A 13,871-nucleotide genomic window follows, 5' to 3' on the forward strand; every position below is an offset into this window, starting at 1 on the left:
CGAATAATGGGCCGTTCAGGTTTGAGTCGAACACAGCTGAACACCACATGGTGTTCGTGACGAGGCTCGGCCACGCTGCTCGAACTCCTCCCCCCTACTGTGATTGGCCGAGCGTGCACCAAACTTGGCCAAGCGTGCACCGAACTTGCCCGAGCGTGCACCCGAATGCGCAGCTCACGCTGTGATTGGCCGAGCGGGTCATGTGGTTCGAGACTATAAATACCCGAGCGCGTTATCAACGCCATTTGCTTTGGGGTTTAGCTTTGGGTAGGTAGGAGGGAGCGTCAGCGTAGCGTACTTCCAGCCAGGCCAGCCACAGGTCCCTGGCCCCCAGCCTCACCGCTGACAGTAGCACCCACAGGGCCTCTGCCTCACACAGCACTGCTGCAGGCCTGCAGCCACAGAGGACAGAGCCTCTGCCTCACTGCTGACAGCAGCACCCAGCCACCCACAGAGCCCCTGCCTCACCACTGCCAGACAGGCCAGCCACAGGGCCCTATCCTCACCGCTGACAGCACCCACAGGGCCTCTGACTCACCACTGCCAGCAGACACTGCCAGCAGCAGTGTTGCACCAAAAGACAGTACTTTCAGTGGCAGCTGGGATCAGTTGTCTCCAAAAAAAACACACTGTATTGCAATTAACCTCCCTAGCGGTATGGACAGAAATGTCAGTTCAAAAAAAACATGCTGTGAACAGTGTAAACATGCATACACATCAATACTCTCCTGCACTGTATACTAGACCCTTGCTTGACACATTTTGGCAAGTTACAGAAAAAAAAAAGTTTTAAAAATAAATTTTATCACTGTTTGCACAGAAATCCTGGGGGAATTGAACGCTGGGGAGGTTAATTTTGTCTTAGTGTTGCACCAAAAGACAGTACTGTCAGTGGCAGCTGGGATCAGTTGTCTCCAAGAAACACACTGTGTTGCAATTAATTTTGTCTTAGTGTTGCACCAAAATACAGTACTGTCAGTGGCAGCTGGGACCAGGTGTGTCTCCAAAGAACACACTTTATTGCAAATAATTTTGTCTTAGTGTTGCACCAAAAGACAGTACTGTCAGTGGCAGCTGGGATCAGTTGTCTCCAAAAAAACACACGGTATTGCAATTAATTTTGTCTTAGTGTTGCACCAAAAGACAGTACTTTCAGTGGCAGCTGGGATCAGTTGTCTCCAAAAAACACACTTTATTGCAAATAATTTTGTCTTAGTTACATAGTTACATAGTTATTTTGGTTGAAAAAAGACATACGTCCATCGAGTTCAACCAGTATAAAGTACAACACCAGCCTGCTCCCTCACATATCCCTGTTGATCCAGAGAAAGGTGAAAAAACCCTTACAAGGCATGGTCCAATTAGCCTCTAAGAGAAAAATTCCTTCCCGACTCCAGATGGCAATCAGATAAAATCCCTGGATCAACATCATTAGGCATTACCTAGTAATTGTAGCCATGGATGTCTTTCAACGCAAGGAAAGCATCTAAGCCCCCTTTAAATGCAGGTATAGAGTTTGCCATAACGACCTCCTGTGGCAATGCATTCCACATCTTAATCACTCTAAACTGTAAAGAACCATTTCCTAAATAAATGGCTAAAACGTTTTTCCTCCATGCGCAGATCATGTCCTCTAGTCCTTTGAGAAGGCCTAGGGACAAAAAGCTCATCCGCCAAGCTATTATATTGCCCTCTGATGTATTTATACATGTTAATTAGATCCCCTCTAAGGCGTCTTTTCTCTAGACTAAATAAACCCAGTTTATCTAACCTTTCTTGATAAGTGAGACCTTCCATCCCACATATCAATTTTGTTGCTTGTCTCTGCACCTGCTCTAAAACTGCAATATCTTTTTTGTAATGTGGTGCCCAGAACTGAATTCCATATTCCAGATGTGGCCTTACTAGAGAGCTAAACAGGGGCAATATTATGCTAGCATCTCGAGTTTTTATTTCCCTTTTAATGCATCCCAAAATTTTGTTAGCTTTAGCTGCAGCTGCTTGGCATTGAGTACGATTCTTTAACTTGTTGTCAATGAGTACTCCTAAGTCCTTCTCCAAGTTTGATGTCCCCAACTGTATCCCATTTATTTTGTATGGTGCTAGACCATTAGTACGTCCAAAATGCATGACTTTACATTTGTCAACATTGAATTTCATCTGCCATGTATGTGCCCATATAGCCATCCTATCCAGATCCTGTTGCAATATGACACTGTCAAATATCTGATCGATATCTGCTTAAAATGATTACCAACTACCTCAAAGGGCCAGCCTTGAGGTCGTCATAACCAAGATTAGACTGTAGTGGGTGCGTGCTCACTATAAACAGAATATTTATAGGTTAACAGTTTTACCTCTGAAAGAAATACGCAACACTCAGCTGTTAAATTTTATAAAATTATCTTGTTAAGAAAAATCGATAAAGCATTTATATACAGGAATATACATCTCTCCAGCTGTTGTCAATAATTCCAAAAATACATTTTCATCCAAAAATTTCATTTTCAAAGTTCCTTTAGTTAAACCAGTCCATTTCAATATAACAAATATTCTGCTGTAGCTTTTATCCTTCATCGATTGTGTTGTCTCGAGATTGAACTGTGTATGTTACACACAATATAGCTTTATCCTTAAAAGATGATTTATGAAGTTCTATTCTTATATAAAGAACTTAAAGTAGATATATCTTAATCCATCAAAGCTTGATAATTGTTTCTAAGCTTGCAATTGCGTTTGAATAGTAAAACTTATAGCATAGAAAAAAGTTATCTAAAACTCAAAAAACTGCTGAAGTTTAAAAAGACAAGTCTTTAACTTTGGCATAGACTAATTGTCAAAGAATTCACCAAGAATAATTGCATATTACCTCTCTTGGGTTTCAGAATCACGTCTGTGAGAAGGATAAACGTCGGCCTAGGATGTTTCAATCAGCTAGGGCATCAGGCAATGAATAAATATACAGCCTGAAAACTCTCTTTTTATAGAGAATTTCTCCCAAGAAATGATATAAGGGACTTTCCAAACCATGACTTAATTGTTTATAACATCTCTATAAATACAGGTATGAGTTCATTTTTATTTTTAGATAGAGTTCTATAGAGGCCCCTTGTGGTTATAAGTGGTAGTAGCAGGCACAAGAGATGCCCCCTGTGGTTATAAGAGGTAATGGCCGACACAAGGCTCATGGCCTGTTTTTATACAATCTAAAATAAAGTGTATATTATTGATCAGCTTATTAGATAAGTGTGAACACTATGTGATTAACATCTTGCGTATAAAATAGGCTTAGCTAAGCAGTGTATGTCTTGACCTTAGACGGTTGATCTTACTAACACAACAATATTGCATAACATGTGAACATCTCTTCAATACCATCTCATTCTTAACCTTGTAGAAATAAACAGCTCACTTCCAAGAATAATACTGTAATTTACAATAATCTAATTTACTCACGAATTTTGAAATTCACTCAATTAATCTGCAAACCATTTAACATTTGTATACGATTTGGGCATAAGGGATGATCAGTTCTCTGCATTAATATGAGATTCTGACAACACTATCTTCCTGAGAGTTGATGATTCTGCACAATTTTGTATCATCTGCAAAAATAGCAACATTGCTCACTACTGCATCTACTAGGTCATTCATAAATAAATTAGTGTTGCACCAAAAGACAGTACTTTCAGTGGCAGCTGGGATCAGTTGTCTCTCTTAAAAACACACTTTATTGCAATTAATTTTGTCTTAGTGTTGCACCAAAACACAGTACTGTCAGTGGCAGCTGGGATCAGTTGTCTCCAAAAAAAAAACACACTGTATTGCAATTAATTTTGTCTTAGTGTTGCACCAAAAGACAGTACTTTCAGTGGCAGCTGGGATCAGTTGTCTCCAAAAAAACACACTGTATTGCAATTAATTTTGTCTTAGTGTTGCACCAAAAGACAGTACTGTCAGCGGCAGCTGGGATCAGTTGTCTCCAAAAAAATACACTTTATTGCAATTCATTTTGTCTTAGTGTTGAACCAAAAACAGTAATTTCAGTGCCAGGTGAGATCACTTGTGGCTCTAAAATAAACACACTTTATTGCAAATAATTTTGTCTTAGTGTTGCACTAAAAGACAGTACTGTCAGTGGCAGCTGGGATCAGTTGTCTGCCAAAAAACACACTTTATTGCAATTAATTTTGTCTTAGTGTTGAACCAAAAGCAGTAATTTCAGTGCCAGGTGGGATCACTTGTGGGTCTAAAATAAACACAATTTATCGGGGTTTTTTTTAGCGTAGTTTTGAACCAAAAACAGTACTTTCATTGCCAGCTGGGATCAGTTGTGTCTCTAAAAAACACACTTTATTGCATTTTACTCATGCTTCGTGTTGTATAATAAAACAGTACTTTCAGGGGAAAAATTGTGCCCACAAATAATAAAAAAAAAAGTTTATTTCATCTTTGTGACAAGTAATGAGTAACGACTACTATGAAGAAATCCAGTGAAAGAGGGAGGGGCAGGGGAAGAGGTGTTTCAACTGACGGTTCACGTAGAGGCCGTGGTGGCGCACCTAAGAAAACCCACTTAATACCGCCCATCTTGTCCAGGCAAAAAACAACCCTTAATAATCCAGAAGAACAGGACCAGTCAGTAAATTGGTTGACCTCTCAAGAGTCCAGCAGCGGGTTAAGCACCAGCCCATCCTTGTCAGGCATGAGGTCCTCTGCCAGTTACAAGGAGCCAATGGGCACAAAGGTGACACAACCAGCAGCTACACCATGCACACAATGGCCAAATAGCGAGTCCGAAGAATTGTTCCACGACACAATGGGCTATTCGCAGGAGCTATTCTCATTCCCACCCCCACAAACTTCCATCTGTGAAAGGACAATGGAACAGCCACAAATCTTGTGCCCGGATTCACAAGCAGTGGGTGCTGAAAATGCACCAATTACTGAAAGGCAAAGCGAGGATGAAGACAGCCAAATCTTAGCGCAATGTGCGCAGGAATTTGAATCGCAGGAGGTCTGCCTAGAAGATGAGGAAGAGATGGGATTGAGGTGCGCAGAGGTTGTTCTGGGGAGCTCTACTCCACTGCACACATATGATGCGATGAAAAAGGAGGTTTTTTTGGACGATGAGGCCACAGACCCGGATTGGGAACCAGACCGTCGCCGTCAGGATAGCAGTACAGATGAGTCAGCTGAAGAACCCACTGCTGCAAGAGTTCGCGTTGTGCCACAAAGTAGTCAGGGAATATCGGCCACAACAAGCGCACAAGTGAGACGCAAATGAGCCATGCACCAAACTCCCAAGCAAAGCAGTAGGTCCACCAAAGTCTGGTCTTTTTTTGAAGACAGCAGGGAGGATGTAACCATGGTGATTTGCAAGGTGTGCAGGAACACACTGAGCAGGGGAAAAAAATGTCAACAACCTCACAACCACCAGCATGCACCGGCACATGGAAGCCAAACATAGCACTCTGTGGTCAAACGCGCAAGGCCAGGGTACCAGCTCGCTTCCAGCCCCTAGCAACACTGCCTCCATTGTGGACACCAGACCCTCCTCAGCAGCCCAGCCATTACGTGTTGGCCAACCATCAGTACCCGATGTCAGTCGCAGCAATAGTGCTCTTGACTGTTCCCAGTCATCAACGATAACAACAACAAACAACAACTGCCCTTCATTGTGCGAGCCTACTGTTCAGTTTTCTGTCCCGGAGATGTTGGAGCGCAGGAGAAAATTGCCAGAAAATGACCCCTGGGCCATGGCACTAACAGCCAGCATTGCCAAGTTTCTGGCCTGTGAAATGCTGCCATATAGAGTGGTAGAGACAGAAAGCTTCAAGTGCATGATGTCGATGGCAATACCACGTTACGTGGTTCACAGCCGCCACTACTTTGCGCGCTCTGCCATGCCAGCATTACATGATCACGTGGTCGGCAAAATCACCCGAAGCCTGAAAAATGCCGTTGCCTGCAAGGTTCACCTCACCACTGACACGTGGACGAGTGTGTTTGGCCAGGGTCGGTACATCTCCCTTACGGCGCACTGGGTGAACCTTGTGGAGCCTGGCAGCGACTCCTCACCTGCTATGGCACAGGTGTTGCCAACGCCGCAAATAGCCGGACCTGCGTCCCTACGAGCCGATGACAACACCTACCTCTCTGGCTCCTTCTCCTCCAATGCCTCTCTGTGAGAAAACGCGGAAAAGCCGCCAATACTCAAGGTGAGGCGGCTGACTCCGCGTTCAACATGGCAGCTGGCGCGCAGTCGGAGTGCGGAGAAACCGCTGCATGCTCTAACAACAGGACGGCGTATTACGCGTCCAATGCGGCAAGTTGCTCGCATAGGCCTGCTCCTCTCAGCAATGCGGAATGCGGAGAAAACGCCGCACGCACTGACAGTGGTGCGGCGGTTTCCGCATCCAACTCAGCAGAAACATTACAACACATGACTGGTGTGGCTGGGACTGATAGTCCACACTGGTTTAGGAGGACGCGCGCGCGCGCAGAGAGGCAGGGCCTTTATGGCAGTCAGAAGAGGGTCAGCTGACCAAGCTGGTCAGCTGGCAAGTTCAGTAACTTCCATTGGTCCAGCACTTAGGGGAGGCGCTGGTGAGCGCTAGTGTATATATACTGGGTGCTGGTCATTCATCTGGTGTCTGCCGTTGCGATCACTACGTGGTAGCACTCAGACCTTGTCTGTATCTGTGTTATTAGACCAGTTTCCAAAGGTGTTGATGGCCAAGGATCTCACACCTTAGTCTAGGAATTCTGATATTATCTGTATTGTTATCTAGACCAGTTTCCTAGGTGTTGACGGCCAAGGAACTCACACCTTAGTCTAGGAATTCTGTACCATCTGTATCATTCACATTATTCTAGTCTAGTTCCTGGAGTGTGTGTGTGTGTGTGAGAGGGGGCGTGGCTACAGAGCATGGTGGCTGTCTGATCCATCAGCTCTGTAAAGGACACTGACAAAGCGGCTCACTGCGACTTCCACAGCACCCATCCACCGCTAAAAATGGCAGAGGATCGTCACAGAGACTCCCCGGAGTGGACCAGAGTGCAACCCAGGAGGAAAACTTATATTCCCAGACCAAGAAGACTGCTTGATCTTTTTGAGGAAGAAGAGCAAGATGGCGCCCGCCATGAGGACAGGGGACAATACCAAGGTACAGCACAGCGGATTCCAGCGCATCCAGGACGTTTTGATGCCCTTAGACATGGCGAAATGTCACCCACCCACACCACCCACACCACCTTGCCACCTAGAAGCTCCTTCCTTAGCACCCCAGAGTCCCCAGCTTCCAGAAGCAGAAGTCCGCTGAAGCAAGGAGGAATTCCGGAATTTAATACGGAATTCCGGAAAAAAGACACGGAAAGCATACGGAAAGAGGTAGGCCAAGCTGTAATAACATCATCTCCAGAGACCAGCTATACAGACCCCTTCCTTGACATCCCTGAGACTGATCAGCCACTTACACTAGCAATGATGAAGGGTCTAATGCAAACTTTTAGATCAGCTTGGCAATGTGATATGCAGGCAATGACAGAAGCCATGACAACTATTGCCATTAAAACAGACAAAAGAGTCTTTGGGTTAGAAGAGAAACTGAAGGTGGTTACAGTGGCATACAACGAGCTGGTAGAGTCTCATGAAGCTTTAGCTGTGGAGGTAAAGGAACTAAAAGAAAAACAGACAGATGCAGAAGATAGAAATAGGAGAAACAATATCAAGTTGAGAGGAATTCCTGAAAATGTAACTACAAGTCAGCTTAGAGACTATGTGGGAGACGTGTTAAAAACAACTTTGCCAACATCTTCTGACATTGATAGAATCGTAGACAGAGTACATAGGCTGCCTAAGCCTGCTCACTTGGGCCCAAATGTACCAAGGGATGTGATCATGCGGGTACATTACTACCATATTAAAGAAGCTTTCTTGGACACTACTAGAAAAGGCCAGAGACTGCCAAAACCATACCAAGATTTAATCCTATACTCAGACTTGTCACAAAACACTCTTAAAGCAAGAAGAGCTTTTTCTACTGTCACCACTACTTTAAGAGCCAACAAAATAGAATACTCATGGGGTTTCCCCACAAAACTGAGAGTAACAAGACAAGGAACCAGATATATATTTCATACACCTCAAGAAGGCTTGGACAAGATTGCAAATTGGAACATGCAGATCTCGGCTCCAAAGCACAGACCATATATCCAATCTATGGACACCACTCCTGCAGCTGACGATAAGGAGGAAGCTGGAAAATCCTCTGTTGCTGAAGCAAAAGACACTTGAAACATGATGGGATACTCAGTGTTCTTTTTTCACAAACTTTCCCCCCCAGAGAACTCTTCTCCATACTTTCTTTTTATTCTTCCCGGATACCATCTTGAGGAGGAGGAGAATTGTTCACACATATAGCCCACGGCTGTGGGCTAAGTTTCTGATGTTATGACCTGGATAGGTCATCAGTTTTTCTTGTTTGTTTTATATTATGTTGTTTTTGTTGTTGTAATTTTTATGTTTTTTCCTCTAGGTTGGACTGTTTTTGATGAGGATACTATTCCTAATATTTTTGCGAAATCTAGACTTTTTAGATTCTTTATACCTGTTTATGCATATTTCACTGATTTAACTGAAATTTTATATTTTATAGCAAAGAATATGTCATTTTTTCCATTTTTGAGCCCGCAACAATCTTTTCACTGCTTATCGCAGAGACGTAAAAAAATATGCAAAAAGGCTCATTTTTCAGTATTGCATGCATTAACTTCTTTTTCTCCCACCTTTTTAGTACATGCTTATAATTGTATTTTCTCCAAGAAAACTAAACAAGATACCATGAACACATCAATTAGAACCTTGATTACCACCAAATGTAAGTGCATTATTTTTTGTATGTATGTCCAGAACCATTAAAATTGTATCTCTAAATGTGAGAGGGCTGAACTCGCACAGAAAGAGATATCTGACCCAAAAACTAAGTAAAGACGAGGGAGCTGATGTGATGTGCTTGCAGGAGACCCATCTTAACAAAGAGGGGTCTGCCAAGTTCAAGTTATATCAGTTTTCTACTATATTTCACTCTACACTAAAAACAAAGAAAAAGGCAGGGGTATGTATAGCAATAAAAGATTCAATAGGATTTGAATTGCAAGAATCATTCAGTAGCAAAGATGGTAGAATGATTGTTTTGGTTGGGAAAATAGATACTCAACTGTATACAATAGTCAACATATATGTCCCAAATAGTGGCCAAATTAGATTTTTGAACAAGAAATTTAAAAAAATTGATAAAATGTCCAAAGGTAATTTATTAATTACAGGTGATTTTAATTTAGTAGTTGACCCATTGATAGATTGCTCATATCAGAAGAAAAAATTTCCCTCTACCTTACGACCTACCCTTATGAACCATGAGTTATATGATGTCTGGAGATGTCTGCATCCAGGAGAGACTGACTACACTCATTATTCACCGGTTTTCAAATCTTATAATAGAATAGACTACTTGTTTACAGACAAATTCACACTCCCTTTAATTAAAAAAATTAATATTAATACAAGAACGTGGTCAGATCATTCCCCTATAGTATTTGAATTACAAGTGTTAGGCTCCCCACCCCCTACTTATACATGGAAAATGAATAAATATATTTTATACTCAGAACAATCAGCCCCACAAATTAAACAAAAAATAGAAGAATACTTTGAGCTAAACAATAGTAAGGACGTATCGAAAGCTACTATATGGAATGCCCATAAGGCATTTATAAGAGGAGTATTTATACAACAAGGCTCCATAGAAAAAAGAAAAAGAAAGGAAAAATATAATAATATCTTAAAAGAAATCAAAATTATGGAGAAGGCCATATTCGATAAAAAGGAAGTGACCCTAATACCTAAAGTAGAAGAAAAGAGAAAGGAACTTAGTGAAATGCTACACTGCCAATATGATAAGTGGCAATGTATCATGAAAGAAAATTGGTACTCAGATAGGGATAAGGCCGGTAAAATTATGGCAAGGAAGATTAAGGGACGAAGAATAGCTCATAGAATTCAAAAAATAAAACATCCAAAGAAAAATTTAACAGTGCATCACCCAAAAGAAATTGTAGATGCTTTGGCAACTTATTATGAATCTCTATACAACCTGAAACAAGATTCAGAAGTACATCAACCCACCCAAATAGAAATTAAAAAGTACTTAGATAGTGTGGATCTTCCCACACTAGATGAGTTTGAAAAAAACCAAATTAATATCCCCTTTCAAATGAATGAGGTTGAAAGAGCAATCAAATCCCTCAAAAGAAATAAATCCCCAGGTATAGATGGTTTCCTAGGTGAATATTATATGAAACATATGAATCTGCTGAAAGCCCCCTTAACAGATCTATATAACGAAGTAGCTAAATTAGGTACCTTCCCTAAAGAATCATTAGAAGCTGTAATTTCACTAATACCAAAAGAAGACAAAGATTTAACTGACCCCAGTAGCTACAGGCCCATCTCTTTATTAAATGTCGATTTAAAAATTTATGCAAAAATAATAGCCAATAGAATAGACCCCCTAATCCCGAAACTAATTCACTTAGATCAGGTAGGATTCGTTAAAAATAGAATGACCAGTGATGCTACTAGAAAAGTTTTGGCAATATTACATGAGCTAGAATGTTATAAAAGGCCTTCTCTGTTAGTCTCTTTGGACGCAGAGAAGGCCTTTGATAGAGTAAACTGGACATATTTATCCACTGTACTAAATAAATTCGGTTGTGATGGTTTCTTACACCAAGCCATAATGGCCCTCTATACCAAGCCTTCAGCTAGAGTGATCTCTTCAGGCTCTCTTTCTGATCCATTCAACATCACTAACGGTACAAGACAAGGCTGCCCCTTATCACCATCAATTTTTATCTTAACATTGGAGCCACTTGCTCAAAAAATTAGAGACAATAAATTAATAAAAGGAGTCAAGATTGGAGAGCAAGAGATGAAGTTAGGTTTATATGCGGATGACATATTGCTATATCTTCAGGATCCCAAAATATCATTAACAAATTTAGAATCAGAGCTCAACCTTTTTTCAGAGGTCTCATATTACAAACTAAATAAAAATAAAACTGTGATCCTTCCCTGTAATTTAGATACCAACTCAATAAACTCTCTTAAAAAAATATCCCAATATTCATGGACAGAAAAAGCATTTAAATATTTAGGTATCTACATCACACCCACCATTGGCCAAATTTATAAAACAAATTATGAACCCTGGATATATGGGCTTAAAACCCAATTAGATTTATTAGCAAAATTAGAATTTTCATGGCTAGGGAGAGTTGCAGCAGTAAAAATGATGATCCTCCCTAGACTATTATATTTATTTAGAAACCTTCCTGTTAAAGTACCCCAGAAATTTTTTACCCCTATACAAAAATTGATCAACAAATTTGTAATATGTAACAAATCACCCAGATTCTCGTATGACATACTAACCTTACATGCTTCTGACTTGGGCCTTGGAGTACCAGATATTGGTCTATACTATAGAGCAACTATTTTAGAGCAATCTAGAGAGATTTGGATCGAAAGTAACAAACAATGGGTAACACTAGAACAATTACAACATCCTATTGTCCCTTATAAGAGTTTACTGGAAACCAAACTTCTGTGGAAATCATCATTAAAAATTCCCAACCCCATTACAGCTAATACTGTCAAGATTTGGAAGGATTTTACTCAAAGATGCACAAAGAATCCTATATCCACCAAGCAAATACCTATCCCATTGGGTAATATCCACAATGTAATAAAAAAGATTTCCATAGAAAATTGGGTAGAGAAAGGAATAACGACCGTAGATAAACTACTCCAAGACTCAAAGATGAAAGCATTTCAAGATATTGTAGAAGAATATGACATTCCAAGGCCAGAAGAATATAAATATCTAAAAATTCAGAAATTTTTTAAATATCACTTCCCTACTCCTATATTACTTCCCCCACTCATAGCTAAACTTTTATCCCCAGACCAGCAGCATCTGAAAGGCACTGCAATATTTTACAGAACCTTGCTGACAAATAAGGGAGGCTCACCTCAATGGCAGCTCACAAAATGGCAACAATATTTCAGGGAAGACATAGAAAGGGAAGATTGGGAAAAATCTATGAGATCTCTGAAAAAGGCTTCTCATTGTATATCACATCATGAGAATTTACTTAAGATGCTATGGAGATGGTACCTGACTCCGAGTAAAATCTCCAAATTTGACTCCAATGTCTCACCTTTATGTTGGAGGGGATGTGGAGATGAAGGCACCTTGGAACATATTTACTGGGAATGTCCCAAATTACAAGAAATGTGGAAAGAAATTGAGCTAATATTAAAAAAACTACCAGTAAGCCTATCCCACATCCCACCAAAAATGGCCCTATTACATCTAGATATTATAGATCTACCACCAAAAGAACGTATACTATACAACCATATTTTTGTAACTATAAGAATCCTACTAGCTGAAAATTGGAAAACTAAATATGTACCTGGTGCTGAGGAAATCATTAAGAGAGTCAATTTTAATCTATCGGCAGAAAAGAAATGGGCAATGAATACAGGGGTCCTTGAACCCTTTATGAGAAAGATAGAATATTGGTCTTTAATCTACCCAGAGACGGAAATTTTTGATTATTAATAACATAAGGTATGCAGATATGGAGATAAATAGATGCAAGACTTCTGTTCTCTTCCTCTCATATTTTTGGAGATAACGAGAAAAATAAAAATAGAAATCTTATTTTGGTTCTAATTCACTCTGATACAATGCTAACAAATGACTCAGGTTTAGGTTCTTTTTTGGTAATACTGAGTTTATGGAGAATAATAATAGAAGAAGAATGAAGAATATGTTATGTTAAGTTTTCACTATCTTTATTAATAAAGTATAATACGGAATACTGTTTAGTATAAAACAATGTTCTAGATTTTGTAAGGTTGTTATCTTTTGTAGCCTAGTTCACCTGTCCTGCTGCCTAATTCATACTAAAATCTAACCTAGAAACCTGTCTGGATGGTTGCTGGTCAACCATCTAGTGGGGTGGATAAGATTGACAGCTAGACACTTTATTTATAGAAAAATGGCTCGGCTCCCTGGGATCTCTGTAGGGTGGTTTTATTCCCCCATTTCCCAGGTTGAGCTGAGTCCATTTGAGGAAAATATTGTACTATGGTGTTCTGGACTGCATACAAAATAGAGCTGTAGAAACATAGCTTAACCAGGCTTGTATGTATACTAACTTTGTACACCCATAACAAGAGATTCTGTTTAATATATATGATTATATATGTAATATATTATGTTATGTAAGATATATAAGACTTATTTATTAAGTCTGATGTTGTTAAAAATTTTCAAAAACTGTTCAATAAAAATTATTGAAACATAGTTCCTGGAGTGTGAGAATCTTGGAGCTCACACTCAAGTCTAGGCATTGTTGATTATCTGTTATGACTTTCTGCATTCCTGACCATTCTCCTGATCACGGATTCTGTACCTTTGTCTTTCTGATACCTTGTTGCCAAACTCTGCTAGTTCCTGGATTCTGCATCTGTCTCCTTACTCTGTACTGTATCTGTCCGTGTGGTTACGACCTGGCCTGTCCGACCTCGAGAACTATCTCTGCTGTTAAGAGATAGTTCACAGATCTGTTAGTGACACTACCCTTGGTGTCACTCACGTTCTGTCCTTCCCACTGTCTCAGCCTGGCTCCGCCCCTTGGGGAGCATCAGACCTGTGGAAGGAATCTGATCCATAGCAGTAGCTCTAGCACCCATCTTCCGGGTGCGTTCCTCAAAGTATTACTGTTGCACCAAA

The sequence above is a fragment of the Hyperolius riggenbachi genome, unplaced genomic scaffold (genome assembly GCF_040937935.1).
Source record: "Hyperolius riggenbachi isolate aHypRig1 unplaced genomic scaffold, aHypRig1.pri scaffold_134, whole genome shotgun sequence".
Lineage (NCBI taxonomy): Eukaryota > Metazoa > Chordata > Amphibia > Anura > Hyperoliidae > Hyperolius > Hyperolius riggenbachi.